Consider the following 19,358-nt stretch of genomic DNA (forward strand, 5'->3'; position numbering starts at 1 on the left):
CTCAAGTCCGGCCTGCCGGTTTCCCTGAATCCCTTCATAAATGTTACTTTGCTCACACTCCAACAGCACATCAAGTATTAAAAACCATTTGTCTCCATTCACTCCTATCAAACACGCTCACGCATGCCTGCTGGAAGTCCAAGCCCCTCGCACACAACACCTCCTTTACCCCCTCCCTCCAACCCTTCCTAGGCCGACCCCTACCCCGCCTTCCTTCCACTACAGACTGATACACTCTTGAAGTCATTCTGTTTCGCTCCATTCTCTCTACATGTCCGAACCACCTCAACAACCCTTCCTCAGCCCTCTGGACAACAGTTTTGGTAATCCCGCACCTCCTCCTAACTTCCAAACTACGAATTCTCTGCATTATATTCACACCACACATTGCCCTCAGACATGACATCTCCACTGCCTCCAGCCTTCTCCTCGCTGCAACATTCATCACCCACGCTTCACACCCATATAAGAGCGTTGGTAAAACTATACTCTCATACATTCCCCTCTTTGCCTCCAAGGACAAAGTTCTTTGTCTCCACAGACTCCTAAGTGCACCACTCACTCTTTTTCCCTCATCAATTCTATGATTCACCTCATCTTTCATAGACCCATCCGCTGACACGTCCACTCCCAAATATCTGAATACGTTCACCTCCTCCATACTCTCTCCCTCCAATCTGATATTCAATCTTTCATCACCTAATCTTTTTGTTATCCTCATAACCTTACTCTTTCCTGTATTCACCTTTAATTTTCTTCTTTTGCACACCCTACCAAATTCATCCACCAATCTCTGCAACTTCTCTTCAGAATCTCCCAAGAGCACAGTGTCATCAGCAAAGAGCAGCTGTGACAACTCCCACTTTGTGTGTGATTCTTTATCTTTTAACTCCACGCCTCTTGCCAAGACCCTCGCATTTACTTCTCTTACAACCCCATCTATAAATATATTAAACAACCACGGTGACATCACACATCCTTGTCTAAGGCCTACTTTTACTGGGAAAAAATTTCCCTCTTTCCTACATACTCTAACTTGAGCCTCACTATCCTCGTAAAAACTCTTCACTGCTTTCAGTAACCTACCTCCTACACCATACACTTGCAACATCTGCCACATTGCCTCCCTATCCACCCTGTCATACGCCTTTTCCAAATCCATAAATGCCACAAAGACCTCTTTAGCCTTATCTAAATACTGTTCACTTATATGTTTCACTGTAAACACCTGGTCCACACACCCCCTACCTTTCCTAAAGCCTCCTTGTTCATCTGCTATCCTATTCTCCGTCTTACTCTTAATTCTTTCAATTATAACTCTACCATACACTTTACCAGGTACACTCAACAGACTTATCCCCCTATAATTTTTGCACTCTCTTTTATCCCCTTTGCCTTTATACAAAGGAACTATGCATGCTCTCTGCCAATCCCTAGGTACCTTACCCTCTTCCATACATTTATTAAATAATTGCACCAACCACTCCAAAACTATATCCCCACCTGCTTTTAACATTTCTATCTTTATCCCATCAATCCCGGCTGCCTTACCCCCTTTCATTTTACCTACTGCCTCACGAACTTCCCCCACACTCACAACTGGCTCTTCCTCACTCCTACAAGATGTTATTCCTCCTTGCCCTATACACGAAATCACAGCTTCCCTATCTTCATCAACATTTAACAATTCCTCAAAATATTCCTTCCATCTTCCCAATACCTCTAACTCTCCATTTAATAACTCTCCTCTCCTATTTTTAACTGACAAATCCATTTGTTCTCTAGGCTTTCTTAACTTGTTAATCTCACTCCAAAACTTTTTCTTATTTTCAACAAAATTTGTTGATAACATCTCACCCACTCTCTCATTTGCTCTCTTTTTTACATTGCTTCACCACTCTCTTAACTTCTCTCTTTTTCTCCATATACTCTTCCCTCCTTGCATCACTTCTACTTTGTAAAAACTTCTCATATGCTAACTTTTTCTCCCTTACTACTCTCTTTACATCATCATTCCACCAATCGCTCCTCTTCCCTCCTGGATGTGGGTCTGAAATTTAAGATTACAGTCAAGGTGGGGACCTAGAAATTTGCCCTCAGTGTGTCTTATAATGGGTGAACCATTTATTAATATGTTTAGCTGGCTATTTAATGCTCTGTTTCCAAAAAGCATGAAGTAGGTTTTGTCTATATTGAAAGTTTGTTGGTCGTCATCCAGTTTGATATTTTATGTAGCTCGCTGTTTACAGTGTTACTAAGTATAGCTGGGTTTGGGTGGGAAAAGACACAAGTTTAAGAAATCGCGATGCATTTGGGAGGTCATTGATGTAAACAAGAAAGAGTAGAGGACCTAGGACACTTCCCTGTTGCACTCCAACAACTACAGGCTGAGTATTGGAGGTCACGCCATTTGTGTATACATACTGGTGTCCACCACTAAGAAAAGATATTAGGTAACCGAGAGTGTCTTCTGACCCCATAATGCTCTAGTTTTAGTGCAAGATATTGTGATATAAATATCAAATGCTTTCCATAGGTCTATGAAGAGTCCCAGAGGATATTAATTTTTTCAATTGCTGTATATAGTAATTTGAGCATCTAAATAATTGCATCATTCATGCTTGTTTTCGGCCTAAATTGAAACTGGCAGAGGTTCAGTATGTTATGGGATAGGAGGTAGGAGTAGATTTGTTTATGTATTATTTTTTTGAAGATTTTAAAGAGTAAAGGCAAGTTAGATATCAGTCTGTAGTTATTTAGTTTTTTAGGAGCACCTCCTTTGAGGATCGGGGTGACCCTTGCTGTCTTGAGTATGGATGGCAATGTTGAAAATTCAACAGATTTGTTAAATAGTGTTGCAGTAATGGGGGACAACACATGAGCTACTTTTTTATACATGATTGTTGGCAAGTTATTTAGGTCTCCTGCCTTGTTTTTTAATGATTTAATTATTAGTAGAATTTGTTGGTGCTATATATAATGTGGGCAATTACCAGTGAGGTAGTCTTGTGGCTGAGTATTCATGTTTGCAATTTTGCTTGCTAGTTTTGATCCTATTGTTGGCAGTGTCTGTAGGCTGTATGTGCGGTTCGTCTGTTTTTTTAAGTTGGTCTCTCTGTTTCTAGACAGTTTTCTAGAGCCCAAATTTTTAGAGATGGTTTTCCAGGTCTTTTTCATATCACCTTTTATTTCTTTAACCCTTTGAGGGTCGGGAGGCCCTCTCCCAAACTTCTTCTCAGGGTCGAAAAATTTTCGAAAAAAATTAATTATTTTTTCTTATGAAATGATAGAGAATCTTTTTCCAATCATAATGACACCAAAAGTATGAAATTTGATGAAAAGCTTACGGAATTATGCTCTTACGAAGTTAGCAGTCTCAAAGTTGGCGATTTCGCCCACTTTGGGGCCTATTTTCAGCCAATTCCAATGTTGCAGTTGACTAAAATCATAGCCATTTCCCCAGAACTCCATTTGTTCTATTGATTGAGTACAAGAATCCACCCATTTACCAACTTCAACTATCCAATAAAGTGGTCAAAAATTGGCAATTTGGGCATTTCACACAAATTTCAGAAGATGCCAATTTTAAAATAGGGTTCAGAATAAACAAGACAGACATTCATGGCACTAAAATAACATTTTCTCTGTTCATTAGTCACATCTCTAGACCCTTTTACATTAGTTTTGCTTTCCATTTTGAATTTTTATTCTCACAGAAGATAGAAAGTTTTCTGTTATGTATACTACTGCATCACTGTAAAAATGGTATAAATGATATCAGCGCACTTATGAAAGAATATTAGACTCACCAGTTGACGTGTATTGGACACATGGCTTGATTTGTTTACTCTTGAATATCGGCAAAAATCGATAATTTTTGCTACTTTGAGCTCACTTGCAAGGTTCTTGTCATTGTGAAACCAATCAAAATCATCTCTAATTCTGTAATATATCTTCCATTCTATAAAATGAGACCAAGGAAACAAGAATACAACCATAAATACCATACGAAAATTCACTAGAAAGTCGCTGTTTTAAGCCAAAAACACAGTTGATGTTTTTTTTTTCTCATTGTGCACAGAGTGCTTCAGGATTTTTTTTTATACTGTGCACACTGACCACACAGACCCATTCTTTCATATGTAGGCCTGCCAGCTTTCTTCCACCAGATTTGAAGGCGCTAGAATTTAGGTGTACAAGTATGTGACCGACCCTGGCTGCAATGACATGCTTGTACGTGACCGACCCTCAAAGGGTTAAATCTTTGTACATAATACATACTTTTGGACATCCGTATTAGATTAATAAGAATTGAGGTTGAGGTGTATCGTTTGTTAATTTATTCTACTGTGGGCATATTTATCTTGTTTATATGTTACGTAGCATGTTTATTATGTAATTTTCAAAAAAATATAGATGAATTAATCAAAATGTTTATATTAACGTAATATATGACATTTAATGCGCCTCAGAGTGATTGTGTTACTATCATTATTAAGCCTTTCAGGGTCCGTCCCGTAGATCTATGGCTTTACGTTCAGGGTCCAAACCGTAGATCTATGCCAAAATTCTAGCGCCATATCCGATGTTATCCTGACGCCAAATGACTTCGAACAGGCGATAAATGACATGCCCATGCACTCTGCCCCAGGGCCAGACTCATGGAACTCTGTGTTCATCAGGAACTGCAAGAAGCCCCTATCACGAGCCTTTTCCATCCTATGGAGAGGGAGCATGGACACGGGGGTCGTCCCTCAGTTACTAAAAACAACAGACATAGCCCCACTCCACAAAGGGGGCAGTAAAGCAACAGCAAAGAACTACAGACCAATAGCACTAACATCCCATATCATAAAAATCTTTGAAAGGGTCCTAAGAAGCAAGATCACCACCCATCTAGAAACCCATCAGTTACACAACCCAGGGCAACATGGGTTTAGAACAGGTCGCTCCTGTCTGTCTCAACTACTGGATCACTACGACAAGGTCCTAAATGCACTAGAAGACAAAAAGAATGCAGATGTAATATATACAGACTTTGCAAAAGCCTTCGACAAGTGTGACCATGGCGTAATAGCGCACAAAATGCGCGCTAAAGGAATAACAGGAAAAGTCGGTCGATGGATCTATAATTTCCTCACTAACAGAACACAGAGAGTAGTCGTCAACAGAGTAAAGTCCGAGGCAGCTACGGTGAAAAGCTCTGTTCCACAAGGCACAGTACTAGCTCCCATCTTGTTCCTCATCCTCATATCCGACATAGACAAGGATGTCAGCCACAGCACCGTGTCTTCCTTTGCAGATGACACCCGAATCTGCATGACAGTGTCTTCCATTGCAGACACTGCAAGGCTCCAGGCGGACATCAACCAAATCTTTCAGTGGACTGCAGAAAACAATATGAAGTTCAACGATGAGAAATTTCAATTACTCAGATATGGTAAACATGAGGAAATTAAATCTTCATCAGAGTACAAAACAAATTCTGGCCACAAAATAGAGCGAAACACCAACGTCAAAGACCTGGGAGTGATTATGTCGGAGGATCTCACCTTCAAGGACCATAACATTGTATCAATCGCATCTGCTAGAAAAATGACAGGATGGATAATGAGAACCTTCAAAACTAGGGAGGCCAAGCCCATGATGACACTCTTCAGGTCACTTGTTCTATCTAGGCTGGAATATTGCTGCACTCTAACAGCACCTTTCAAGGCAGGTGAAATTGCCGACCTAGAAAATGTACAGAGAACTTTCACGGCGCGCATAACGGAGATAAAACACCTCAATTACTGGGAGCGCTTGAGGTTTCTAAACCTGTATTCCCTGGAACGCAGGAGGGAGAGATACATGATTTTATACACCTGGAAAATCCTAGAGGGACTAGTACCGAACTTGCACACGAAAATCACTCACTACGAAAGCAAAAGACTTGGCAGACGATGAACCATCCCCCCAATGAAAAGCAGGGGTGTCACTAGCACGTTAAGAGACCATACAATAAGTGTCAGGGGCCCAAGACTGTTCAACTGCCTCCCAGCACACATAAGGGGGATTACCAACAGACCCCTGGCAGTCTTCAAGCTGGCACTGGACAAGCACCTAAAGTCAGTTCCTGATCAGCCGGGCTGTGGCTCGTACGTTGGTTTGCGTGCAGCCAGCAGCAACAGCCTGGTTGATCAGGCGCTGATCCACCAGGAGGCCTGGTCACAGACCGGGCCGCGGGGGCATTGACCCCCGAAACTCTCTCCAGGTAAACTCCAGGTAAACTCCATCAAATTTAGCTCGAGAAGGCTGGTAGGCCTACATCTAAGAGAATGGGTCTGGGTGGTCAGTGTGCACACCATAGAAAAAATCTGGACACCCACATGGCATTGTGGGAACGCTGGCAAAGTAGCTTTGTTCATAGTGCCTGGCGGCAAGGAAGTTCTCACTCCCCACTCACTCTCCGGGCGAATTCTGACTCTCCTCTTCACAACTTACAGTTCAAAGACTGATGGAAGTGGAGCTGAAGACGAATTCTATGGTTTTGAACCATATGGTACCATTGTGCCATATGGTACAATGGTACCATATGGTACAATGGTGCCATGTCATACAATGGTATCATATGGTACAATGGTATATGGTACAATGGTAGCATATGGTACAGGGTACAGGGACCCTAATGGAAATAAATCTGTCTGACTTTTTTGGGTTATCCTAGGTTCTCCAAACATATGCTGCTGAGTATGATATTCTATGTAACTTTATTTGTGTATAACTAAATAAACTTACTTACAATGCCACATGCACTTGAGTAAGTTTATTCAGGTGTACAGAAATACAATTGCATAGATTATCATACATAGCAGCATACGTATAAAATCCTAGGATAACCCAAAAAAGTCAGGGTGACTTATTTCTATAGTTATCCCTGTATCTGTACCATATGGTGTCCTGTACTGTATGGTACCCTGTACCATATGGTACCCTGCACCATATATTATCCTGTACTGCATGGTACCCTTTACCACATAGTACAATGTACCATATGGTACCCTGTAACATATGATACCGTGTACCATATGGCCAATAGGTGTTGGTGGCATGAGACACCAGCCAAGACTGAGTGAGTGGCGACACAAGCTAGCTACTGACTCCGCAGTTTCCGAGACAAAGTGTTTTGTCATCCACATCAAGGAACACGTAAAGTTCCTGTACACTTGTAAATATATAATAGAACATTATTAATATAAAACATTTTTGCATATTTTTATTGTAAACTATTGTAAACAAAATAATAATGAAAATATTAGTGTGTTTGTGTTGAATACAACAGTACCATATGGTACAATGAACCATATGGTACCATTGCATCATATGGTACCATTGCACCATATGGTACCATTGTATCATATGGTACCATTGTACCAAATGGTGCCATTCTACCATATGGTACCATTGTATCATATGGTACCATTGTATCATGTGCCATTGTGCCATATTGTACCATATGGTGCCACTGTATCATATGATGCCATTGTACCATATGGTACCATTGCATGCTATGGTACCATTGCACACTATGGCACCATTTTACTATATGGTACCATTGTATCATGTGCCATTGTACCATATTGTACCCTATCGTACCATTGTATCATATGGTGCCATTGTACCATATGGTACCATTGCACCCTATGGCACCATTGTACCATATGGTACCATATGGTACCGTTGTATTCAACACAACCGCACTAATATTTTCATCATTTTGTTTACAATAAACTTGTAAACAAGTTTTGTAAGCAATATAATGATAAATTAGTGCAGTTATTGTATTGAATACAATGAGTGTACACTTATACAATATACATTATATTGGTCTCACAGGCCACAAATGTTATTAGAAAAAGAAAAAAATTAGAAAAGAAAAGAAAAAAGTATAAAAAACAAAATAAAAAAATGGGATTTTGCGGAAGTCACCTATGTTGCCGCCACCCGGTCATTTTGGGTCAACTTCCCGCCTCTGTATCTCGGCAAGTACTGATCAGAAATTTTTTTTTTTGTCTTATTACCTTCACAAAAATATACTCGTTAATTCTGTAAGAAAAAAAATAATTTTTTTTTTTTTTTCAAAATTTCTTGGACACTGGAGCACCACTTCAGATTTTGGCCTTGGACCCTGAAGGGGTTAATATGGCATCCTCAAGACTAATAAGACACTCTTAGTGATTTTAATATGTACCTGCATGCCAGCAGTAAGTTTATTTAGGTACAGGTACACGTAAGTATAATTATCAGAGTTTATATAAAACATGAAATGACTTTAACCCTTTGAGGGTTTCGGACGTACTAGTACGGCTTACAACCCAGGGTTTTTGACGTACTAGTACGCCTAAATTCTAGCACCCTCAAATCTAGTGGGAGAAAGCTGGTAGGCCTTCATATGAAAGAATGGGTCTATGTGGTCAGTGTGCACAGTCTAAAAAAAATCCTGCAGCACACAGTGCATAATGAGAAAAAAACTTTGACCATTTTTTTTGGAATAAAACAGCGAATTTGCACTGTATTTTCGTATGGTATTTATTCTTGTATTCTAGTTTTCTTGGTCTCATTTTATAGAATGGAAGACATATTATAGAAATTGAGTTGATTTTGACTGGTTTTACAATGAAAGGTACCTTGAAATTGAGCTCAAAGTAGCAGAAATGTTCGATTTTTACCAAATTTCAAAAGTAAACAAATCGTTCCAAGCGTGCAATACATGTCAACTGGCGAGTCTAATATTCTTTCACAAGTGCCCCAATAATATTTATACCATTTTATACACTAATGCAGTAGTCCGCATAACAGTAAATCTTATATTTTTTGTGAGAATAAAAATTCAAAGTGGAAAGCAAAAGAATATAAGAGGGGCCTTGAGACGTGACTAATGACTAGAGGAAATGTCATTTTAGTGCCAGGAATGTCTTTCTTGTTTATTCTGGACCCTATTCGGAAATTGGCATCTTTTGAAATTTGTGTGAAATTGGCAAAATTGCTAAATTCTGACCACTGTACTGGATAGTTGAATTTCATAAATGGGTGGTTTCTTGCACCCATTCGATAGAAAAAATGGAGTTCTAGCGAAATATTCATGTTTTTTGTCGACTAGTACAGTGGAATTGGCCGAAAATGGGGCTCAAAGTGGGCAAAATCGCCTATGCGTAAACATCGCCGAGACCGCTAGCTTTGGGAGAGCATAATTCCATAAGTTTTCCATCAAATTTCAAACTTTTGGTGTCCTTATGATCGGGAAAAGATTCTCTATCTTTTCATAAGAGAAAATAATTTTTTTTTTTTTAAATTTGGCCGACCCTGAGAACGAGTTTCGGAGAGGGCCTGTCGACCCTCAAAGGGTTAAAGCACTTGAAATTTTGGAAAGTTTCCAGACATAATGGAGAGACGCGATGCTCGCAGAGAATGTAAACAAACTGGGTGGTGTGCAGTGACCGTATTAGAAAGTCAGGTGGGGGGAGCCATGTAGCGAGTTTGTCATAATTTTTAATGTCTGTGTTAGTGGAATGAATGCCATAAAGCAAAATGTCTAAAGCGCGGCCCTACTTTGTACTTTCACATATGTTTGAACCTGAATTTAATAGTTTTAACTCGCATATATCGTTAAAAAATATTTTTATTCATGTTATTCTCAACAAATCTCTTTATTTGGCTTTATCAGTGGGGAAGTTTACTCCTTTTGTTAAATCCAACTTGTAGACAAATGGAAAAAATACCACTTTTACCTGTGGTACTGTAGCTTCTGTTAGTAGTGCTGCAATGGTTTTCTTACTCCATGCTGTTGTATTGTAGCTTCTGTTGGTGGTGCTGCAATGGTTGTATTACTCCACTCTGTTGTAATGTAGCTTCTGTTGGTGGTGCTACAATGGTTGTATTACTCCACTCTGTTGTAATGTAGCTTCTGTTGGTGGTGCTACAATGGTTGTATTACTCCACTCTGTTGTAATGTAGCTTCTGTTGGTGGTGCTACAATGGTTGTATTACTCCACTCTGTTGTAATGTAGCTTCTGTTGGTGGTGCTACAATGGTTGTATTACTCCACTCTGTTGGTAGTGTTGCAATGGTTGTATTACTCCACTCTGTTGGTAGTGTTGCAATGGTTGTATTACTCCACTCTGTTGTAATGTAGCTTCTGTTGGTAGTGCTACAATGACAGTGACAATGTTTATTTCCTTGTAAAGCTTACAATGTGTGGTTTACATGTTATAAAGTATTAATTACAAAGAAGGCTACTAGCAGGCCTAGGCATTTTGGGCAGACTAATACTAATTCTTACTCTATATTTATATAGGTTATGGAGCAGTATGTTTGAACATACTTTATTAGATAGATACGTAATTAGATAGATACATAATTAGATACCTTGAGTATACCTGGAGAGGGTTTCAGGGGTTAACACCCCCGTGGCCCAGTCTGTGACCAGGGCTCGTGGTGCATCAGGGCCTGATCAACCAGGCTGTTGCTGTTGGCTGCATGCAACCCAACGTACGAACCACAGCCTGGCTAGTCAGGTACTGACCATAATTAGATTTATAATAGTAAGGTAGTATAAACATAAAACAATATTACAAATGGTAAATTTAGTAATGGGATTGGATTTGTCTTGGCATGATACGCTATTTCTATTAAAGCTCCTAATTGGAAGAGTATCTTAGGCAAACTTAGGACTAACTACTTAGCTGAGATGGATGGTTGTTGGTTGTCACTAGAAGTGGATGGTTGAGGTTCTGGTACTGAAGTCGATGGTTGTATTGGAGTGTGCATAAATTCTGTAATGGATCTCTGGGCTCTCTTACCCTGCAGTACATTATACAGTTGACCCCCTTGTTGATCTGGCCTACAGTTGTGTATTGCTGTGTAACCAGGAATGGCATAGACATCTGTAGTATCAGGCTTTAGCCAGGTTTCGGTGAGAGTAATGATGGACATCTGGCATGCAGGGAATTAAATAATCCTGTGAGGTCATCGTAATATTTGCTTAAAGATCTGACATTGTAGTTAAAGATAGTTATGTTGTTGTTGGCTCTGAGAAGTGCCTTTGATTGTTCTGTTGTGTAGTAATTACAGTTACTGTTTGATTCATTTAAGTCATTCAATAAGAGGTTGGTATCAGGATCAATGCTTGTAATCATAAGATTTATAGTGAATCTATAATTAGAATTAAGTATAAGACAAAGTAAATATTCTAAAGCTAAAAAATAGCACCTGAATTATTTTAACAAATGTAAATATATGAACTAAGGTAGTTCTTTAAAGTTAAAATAAAGGAGACAATATAAAAGGGACTAAAATAAGTTGTGGTGAACAAATAAAGTGGTAATCAAATAAAGGAGCTAGGGAATACAATATTAAAATAATGAACATATTACACTTTAGCATCTGAGAATAGCACCTTGATTATTTTCACAGTTGTGAATACATGAACTAAGGTAGTTATTTAAAGCTAAAATAAAGGAGAAAATATGTAAGGGACTAAACTAAGTAATGGTAAACAAAGTTAATTGGACAGATAGTCACTATGATATAATATTGATTTAGGAGTAAGAGCTGACTTGTAATATATAATAAGTTGAGCAATTAATTGCACTATAAAAAGTAAAAAAAAAAAAAAAAAAAAAAAAAAAAATGAGGTAGTTGGTACTAGCTAGTAAATGATAGTTCTCGGAATTGCACAGTAATGTAATTGCAGTATACACTAATTGCACCACACAATATCAAAGGGACTAAAATAAGTAGTGGTAAACAAAATTAAATGGACAGGTAGCTACCATGAATTACATTAATTTAGGAGTAAGATTTGACTTGCAACACAAAATTTAAGCAATTAATAGCAGTTAAAAAGAAGTAAAAAGTATTTAAGGTAGCTGGTATTAGCTAGTAAAAAAAAAATAAAATAAAAATGCACAATAATGTAATACCAACGCACATTATATGCACCACACATATATATCCACGTATCCACAAACACCAGCACCCACAATTTAAGGTAAGAAATACTATTACTTCTGTTGCATTTGTAATCTTAAGCAGTAAAAACAACATAATACATCACGACAGTGAACTGCAATTGCATATTCACTTTTATTTTTGTAAGATCTGTTGGTCTTAGAAAAAAAAAGTTGTTTGGCTTTTTGAGGGGCTCCCAGGAACCTAACCCTATTTTTTCTGTAAGTTTTTTGGTTTGTCTAACACGGTTTTAACTAAAATGGCACTTTCAGGAACGTAGCTACCGTGTTAAACAACGGTCTACTGTACAGCCTTACCTAATTGCCTAGTTTAAGTTGTCTTCCTTGAAGTACTGTCTTTGGGAGGCTATACTCTGACTCCAACACCTCTGCCACTTCTCAAAACATCAATGGAACTTTTCTTTCCTAACAGAATCCAGCATGGCCTGCAATTCTCCTTGAATGACATTTTTATTGTGGGAAAGAGTAAGAAGTTACTGGGAGCTAGATATATGAAGAGTAGGGAGGGTGGGGGGACAACCACTATGTTGTTTCTGGACAGACAGTGCTGCATGAGCAGGGGCATTGTCTTAATGAATGAACCAATTGTGGAAAGCCCACATAAGATGTTTCCTTCCCATGTCTTTCCTCAAATGTATTAGAGCCTCAATGTGAAATTTTTGGTTAACTGTCTTCCCTGCTGGAACAAATTCCTGATGAACAGTTCTCACTTTGTCAGAAAAAAATATGAGCATGCTCTTGACATTGTTCTTGACATTGCTCTGGTCATTATTCTTGATGTTCTTGGCATTGTTTTTGATGTTCTTGACATTGTTTTTGACATTGTTCTTGACAGTGCTCTTGACTTGGTGTGCCTTTTTTGACCTGGATGAGTTGGGTCTTTTCCATTGTGAAGACTGTTGCTTGGTCTCTGGGTCATAGCAATAGATCCAAGTATCGTTGCCAGTAATGACCTTAGAAAGAATATCTGGGTCATTCTCGACTTGTTCTGACAAACATCCAAGTGATGGTCTTCTTGTCTCGAATCAGCAAGTGGGGCACAAATTTCATATTCACGTTCAAATTTTGAGTCAAAATGCTTTGACACAACCCATGAGAATTTTCCAGAACACTTGCAATGTCCTGGATATTCACGGTTTCAATGTTGGTGACTGTTTTTGACATCGATGGATGACTAGAATGTTCATCATCTGTGACTGATGTTCATCTTACTTGGAATTGATAAAAGCATTCAAAATACTGTCTGAACCATTATTTCATTGCTAAATGCTTGCGAGTTTCACTAACTGTTTTACCGAGCTTGAAGTAGAATTTCACACACACATTGTTCTTTCGAAGATTCCAGTCTGTTACACAAAAAAATTGCAGCACTGCAATGATATGACAAAAAATACCTGTCTGAATGGAATGGCCAACTGCATTGAAACTCACCATGCTACCTTATGAAAGAGTGTTACTGTGCAGCTCGTAATTTTTGCCACCATCATATATCACCCAGGAAGTGCACGAAAATCCAAGAACAGGAACTTTTTGATAGCCCCTCATATGCCTGCCTCACTTAGGATATTTTATTTAGGAAATGTTTAAGAGGCAAAACATTTTTTAAACAAAATGCCCTCGATTTTTTAATACCTCTCTTCACTTCACAAAACAAATATGGGAGGGTTTCAATGAATAAATGAGGTTGGCACAACCAGGGCCAGATTAAGGCATGGGCTTTAGGGACTGCAGCCCAGGGGCCTCCGCCAGCTGGAGGGCTTCCAGAGATTAAGTGAAATGTGTCCACAGTTACTGCTGTAAGTTCATAATTATAGTATGTTATTACATCATGTACATGATAAACTGTTGATTGTTGTGATTATTTTTTTTTTTTTTTTTGAAAATATCACTGGGGGCCTCACAGTGCTTGTAGCCCAGGGGCCTACAAAATCTTAATCCAGTTCTGGCCACAACTAATTTAATGATTAATTTTTTTTACATATGTATATGGTAAAGCTTGGTCTGTTACCCATGTTAATATAAGAATGTACAGTAAGGCCCCATTTTACGGCATTTCACCTTATGGCATTTTGCTAACATGGACATTTCAAATTATGGCCAAAGCTCTCTATACGGCTCCTCCCACCCGACCTTCTAATATGGTCACCACTTACCACTCAGTTTGTTTACATTCTCCGTGAGCTGTGTGAGCATCGCATGTCTCCATTATGTCTGGACACTTTCCCAAATTTCAAGTGCTTTAAAGTTATTTCATGTTTTATATATGCAGTAGGGTCCCACTCATATGGCAGGTTAGGTTCCAAGCTACTGCCGTAAAGCAGAAATCGCTGTAAAGTGGAATACCCTTTTTTTTCCCACTTATAAATGCATAGAAATACTAGATAAAGGTTACACTAACATATGTTAAGTTAGCAATAGAACTTGGCATTAAAAAACAATAAAAAAGTAAAATATACATATAGTACACTCGTTACTTACCTTAAAATATTTGTAGTCTTAATCTAGGGTGAGATGAGTAATATTTATTGTAAGAAATCAAGTGCGGTATGTATGGTAGCCAGCCAGGCCACCCCACCCACACATAATATTCTATGATATTTAAGCATCCCAGAGCAATAAAATGCATATATAGTTCACTCATTACTTACCTTAAAATATTTGTAGTCTTAATGTAAGGTCAGGGGTGAGTAAATGACATAAAACAAATAAATGAGAGAGAGAGAATGAGTACATGAGGGAGGACAGGCACAGGGTTATGCAAACACCAGGTGAAAGCAAGTTTTGTAAACAAGGCAGGCATGTCTGGTTTGTGTACAAATTACATTGTGTACAAGTTGTCTCTACATTGATACAGTAGAATAAATAAAGAGGAACACTCCCATTCTCATGTACTACCATTTTTAGAATAAATGACGCTCTGAGTGAAGGCAATGGAAATAAGTCACTCCGACTTTTTGGGGTTATCCTAGGTACTTTACACATATGCTGCTATGTGTGATAATCTATGTAACTGTATTTGTGTATACCTGAATAAACTTACTTACATACGAAAGGAATAATTTTCTACAGTTACCCCCGGTAATACATTTTCTCTTTTGTTGGACTAGAGAAAATCTTATTCTTTCTGTCACTTGTACAAGTTTACTTATTCTACTGTGGGGTGTATTTATCATCTTTATATGTTATGTATCGTGTTTATTATATAATTTTGAAAAAATATCATTGATGGATTAATGAAAATATGTATATTAACATAATATACGACATTTAATGAGGCTCGGTGATTATTGTTGTCATTACTAATATGACGTCTCGAGACATAAAACACTTACTGATTTTAATGTGTACCTGCATGCCAGCACAGTGTGCAAATTTATTTAGGTACATGTATACATAAGTATAATTATCAGAGTACAGTAGACCCCCGCATAACGATTACCTCCGAATGCGACCAATTATGTAAGTGTATTTGGGTAAGTGCGTTTGTAAGTGTATGTTTGGGGGTCTGAAATGGACTAATCTACTTTACAATATTCCTTATGGGAACAAATTCGGTCAGTACTGGCACCTGAACATACTTCTGGAGTGAAAAAATATCGTTAACCGGGGGTCCACTGTATATATAAAATATGAAATAACTTTTAAAAACACTTGAAATTTTGGAGTTTCCAGACATAATGGAGAGACTTAGTGCTTACAGATCTCTCGGAGAATGTAAACAAACAGGGTGGGGCGTGGTGACCGTATTAGAAAGTCAGGTGGGGGGAGCCATATAAAGAGTTTTGGTCATAATTTGAAATGACCGTATTAGCAGAATGCCGCAAAGCGAAACGCCGTAAAGCAGGGCCCTACTGTACACATAGTCACTGGACACTTTCATAGAACTGCTATTATCTTCAGGATGCTTGTGTTGTGTGTGTGTGTGTGTGTGTGTGTGTGTGTGTGTGTGTGTGTGTGTGTGTGTGTGTGTGTGTGTGTGTGTGTGTGTGTGTGTGTGTGTGTGGACTTCTAAATGTGCTGAGTCAGGGTCTTGCAGCTGTCAAAATGACATATTATACCATTATTCACTTCCCCTATCATCTGTCAACACAATGGGGTCCAATGCTTGCTTCCCCACCATCTTTCCTTACCTAATTAGCTTTCTTGCTTTCTTTCTTTCTATTTCTTTCACTTTCTTTCTCCTTTCTCTTTCTCCTTTTTCTTTCTCCTTTCTCTTTCTCCTTTCTCTTTCTTTCTTTCTTCTGGTATCCTGGGCATTGCTATCAGTCACACTCCTCAAAACCATGAAATTCATCTTCACTGACACTTCCATCTGTATTAGATCCATCACTTGGGAAGAGAAGAGTCCCAGATTCACCAGGGAGTCACATATTTCTTATTGCCAAGCATGCCAAAAAAGGCCTACTGAAATGGCATCACTACAATGCACCTCTGACTCCCCGATTTTGTTTTATAGTGTGCACACTGACCATGGAGACCCATTCTCTCACATATGGGCCTACCAGCTTTCTTCTGCTTCATTTGAAGCCACTAGAATTTACGCATATTAATATGTCAGAAACATTGGCTCATAAGACCTATATGTATGTGGCCAAAACAGTCAAAAGGTTAAATGGTCATTAGGTGAGTTAGTGTGTACAGAGACTTGAGTATTAATAGGTAATGCTATATGGCTCTGATAGGTCTACTGTAGAAGTTTAGTAGTGAATAATTACAGAGGGTAAGGTACCTAGGGATTGGCAGAGAGCATGCATAGTTCCTTTGTATAAAGGCAAAGGGGATAAAAGAGAGTGCAAAAATTATAGGGGGATAAGTCTGTTGAGTGTACCTGGTAAAGTGTATGGTAGAGTTATAATTGAAAGAATTAAGAGTAAGACGGAGAATAGGATAGCAGATGAACAAGGAGGCTTTAGGAAAGGTAGGGGGTGTGTGGACCAGGTGTTTACAGTGAAACATATAAGTGAACAGTATTTAGATAAGGCTAAAGAGGTCTTTGTGGCATTTATGGATTTGGAAAAGGCGTATGACAGGGTGGATAGGGGGGCAATGTGGCAGATGTTGCAAGTGTATGGTGTAGGAGGTAGGTTACTGAAAGCAGTGAAGAGTTTTTACGAGGATAGTGAGGCTCAAGTTAAAGTATGTAGGAAAGAGGGAAATTTTTTCCCAGTAAAAGTAGGCCTTAGACAAGGATGTGTGATGTCACCGTGGTTGTTTAATATATTTATAGATGGGGTTGTAAGAGAAGTAAATGCGAGGGTCTTGGCAAGAGGCGTGGAGTTAAAAGATAAAGAATCACACACAAAGTGGGAGTTGTCACAGCTGCTCTTTGCTGATGACACTGTGCTCTTGGGAGATTCTGAAGAGAAGTTGCAGAGATTGGTGGATGAATTTGGTAGGGTGTGCAAAAGAAGAAAATTAAAGGTGAATACAGGAAAGAGTAAGGTTATGAGGATAACAAAAAGATTAGGTGATGAAAGATTGAATATCAGATTGGAGGGAGAGAGTATGGAGGAGGTGAACGTATTCAGATATTTGGGAGTGGACGTGTCAGCGGATGGGTCTATGAAAGATGAGGTGAATCATAGAATTGATGAGGGAAAAAGAGTGAGTGGTGCACTTAGGAGTCTGTGGAGACAAAGAACTTTGTCCTTGGAGGCAAAGAGGGGAATGTATGAGAGTATAGTTTTACCAACGCTCTTATATGGGTGTGAAGCGTGGGTGATGAATGTTGCAGCGAGGAGAAGGCTGGAGGCAGTGGAGATGTCATGTCTGAGGGCAATGTGTGGTGTGAATATAATGCAGAGAATTCGTAGTTTGGAAGTTAGGAGGAGGTGCGGGATTACCAAAACTGTTGTCCAGAGGGCTGAGGAAGGGTTGTTGAGGTGGTTCGGACATGTAGAGAGAATGGAGCGAAACAGAATAACTTCAAGAGTGTATCAGTCTGTAGTGGAAGGAAGGCGGGGTAGGGGTCGGCCTAGGAAGGGTTGGAGGGAGGGGGTAAAGGAGGTTTTGTGTGCGAGGGGCTTGGACTTCCAGCAGGCATGCGTGAGCGTGTTTGATAGGAGTGAATGGAGACAAATGGTTTTTAATACTTGACGTGCTGTTGGAGTGTGAGCAAAGTAACATTTATGAAGGGATTCAGGGAAACCGGCAGGCCGGACTTGAGTCCTGGAGATGGGAAGTACAGTGCCTGCACTCTGAAGGAGGGGTGTTAATGTTGCAGTTTAAAAACTGTAGTGTAAAGCACCCTTCTGGCAAGACAGTGATGGAGTGAATGATGGTGAAAGTTTTTCTTTTTCGGGCCACCCTGCCTTGGTGGGAATCGGCCGGTGTGATAATAAAAAAAAAAAAAATAAAAAAAATAATTACAGTTTTGAATTATTTTATAAAAATTGCAGTACAGGTCCTTCATCACAAATCCAGCATCATTGGGACCTGTAGTGTGCCAGATTACAGAGTGGTTAGGTTAGAATACACTTAATAAAATTAACCAACTTGACTTGCATAAAGTTCATTGAACATCGGCAAAAATCAAACATTTTCACTACTTTGAGTTCAATTTCAAGGTACTTTTCATCATGAAAGCAATCACAATCATGTCTATTTCTGTAATATATCTTCCATTCTATCAAATGAGACCAAAAAATATGAGAATACAACCATAAAAACCATATGAAAATATACCACAAAGAAGCGGCTAATGGCTGAGAAGTGAACTCCCTTATTTATCGTCCGTCTTTTTAATTTTTGGTGTACGTTAAGAAGCATCTTTCCATCATACATTGCCCAAGTTTCAATGAGATAGCCCAACAAACAACTGAGAAAAAAACAATATTTACCAAAAATCATGGCAAGCCCAAGCCAGGTACTGGAAATAAGTTACTTTCACTTTTTTGGGTTATTCTAGGTTCTCTATACATACACTGCTATGTATGATAATTTATGTAACTGTATTTGTGTATAGTACCTGAATAAATTTACTTCTAGTCTGTCAACTGAGTACAAGAAACCACCCATTCACCTATTACAACTACCCAGTAAAGTGGTCAAAAATTGGCAGTTTGGCCAATTTCACAGATGTCAGTTTCAAAATAGGGTCCATAATAAACAATGCAGACATTCCTGGCACTAAAATGTACTGTGTAGGTGCTTTACACAACGAAAAGCATTTCTTTTATTCATTGGAACCATGGTTAGGGCTAAAAGTAAGCAGGTTATAACAATAAATGGAGAAAAATAAATTAGAATGACTTGTGCAGCAAGTAGCGCCACCAAACAGTACCAGCAGGTTGGTGTGGCAACTCTAGAAATTTGAAATTATGCTAGCCGAAATTAGTGCCGAATAACTGA

This window comes from Cherax quadricarinatus, chromosome 10, assembly GCF_038502225.1.
Source record: "Cherax quadricarinatus isolate ZL_2023a chromosome 10, ASM3850222v1, whole genome shotgun sequence".
NCBI classification, from domain to species: Eukaryota; Metazoa; Arthropoda; class Malacostraca; order Decapoda; family Parastacidae; genus Cherax; species Cherax quadricarinatus.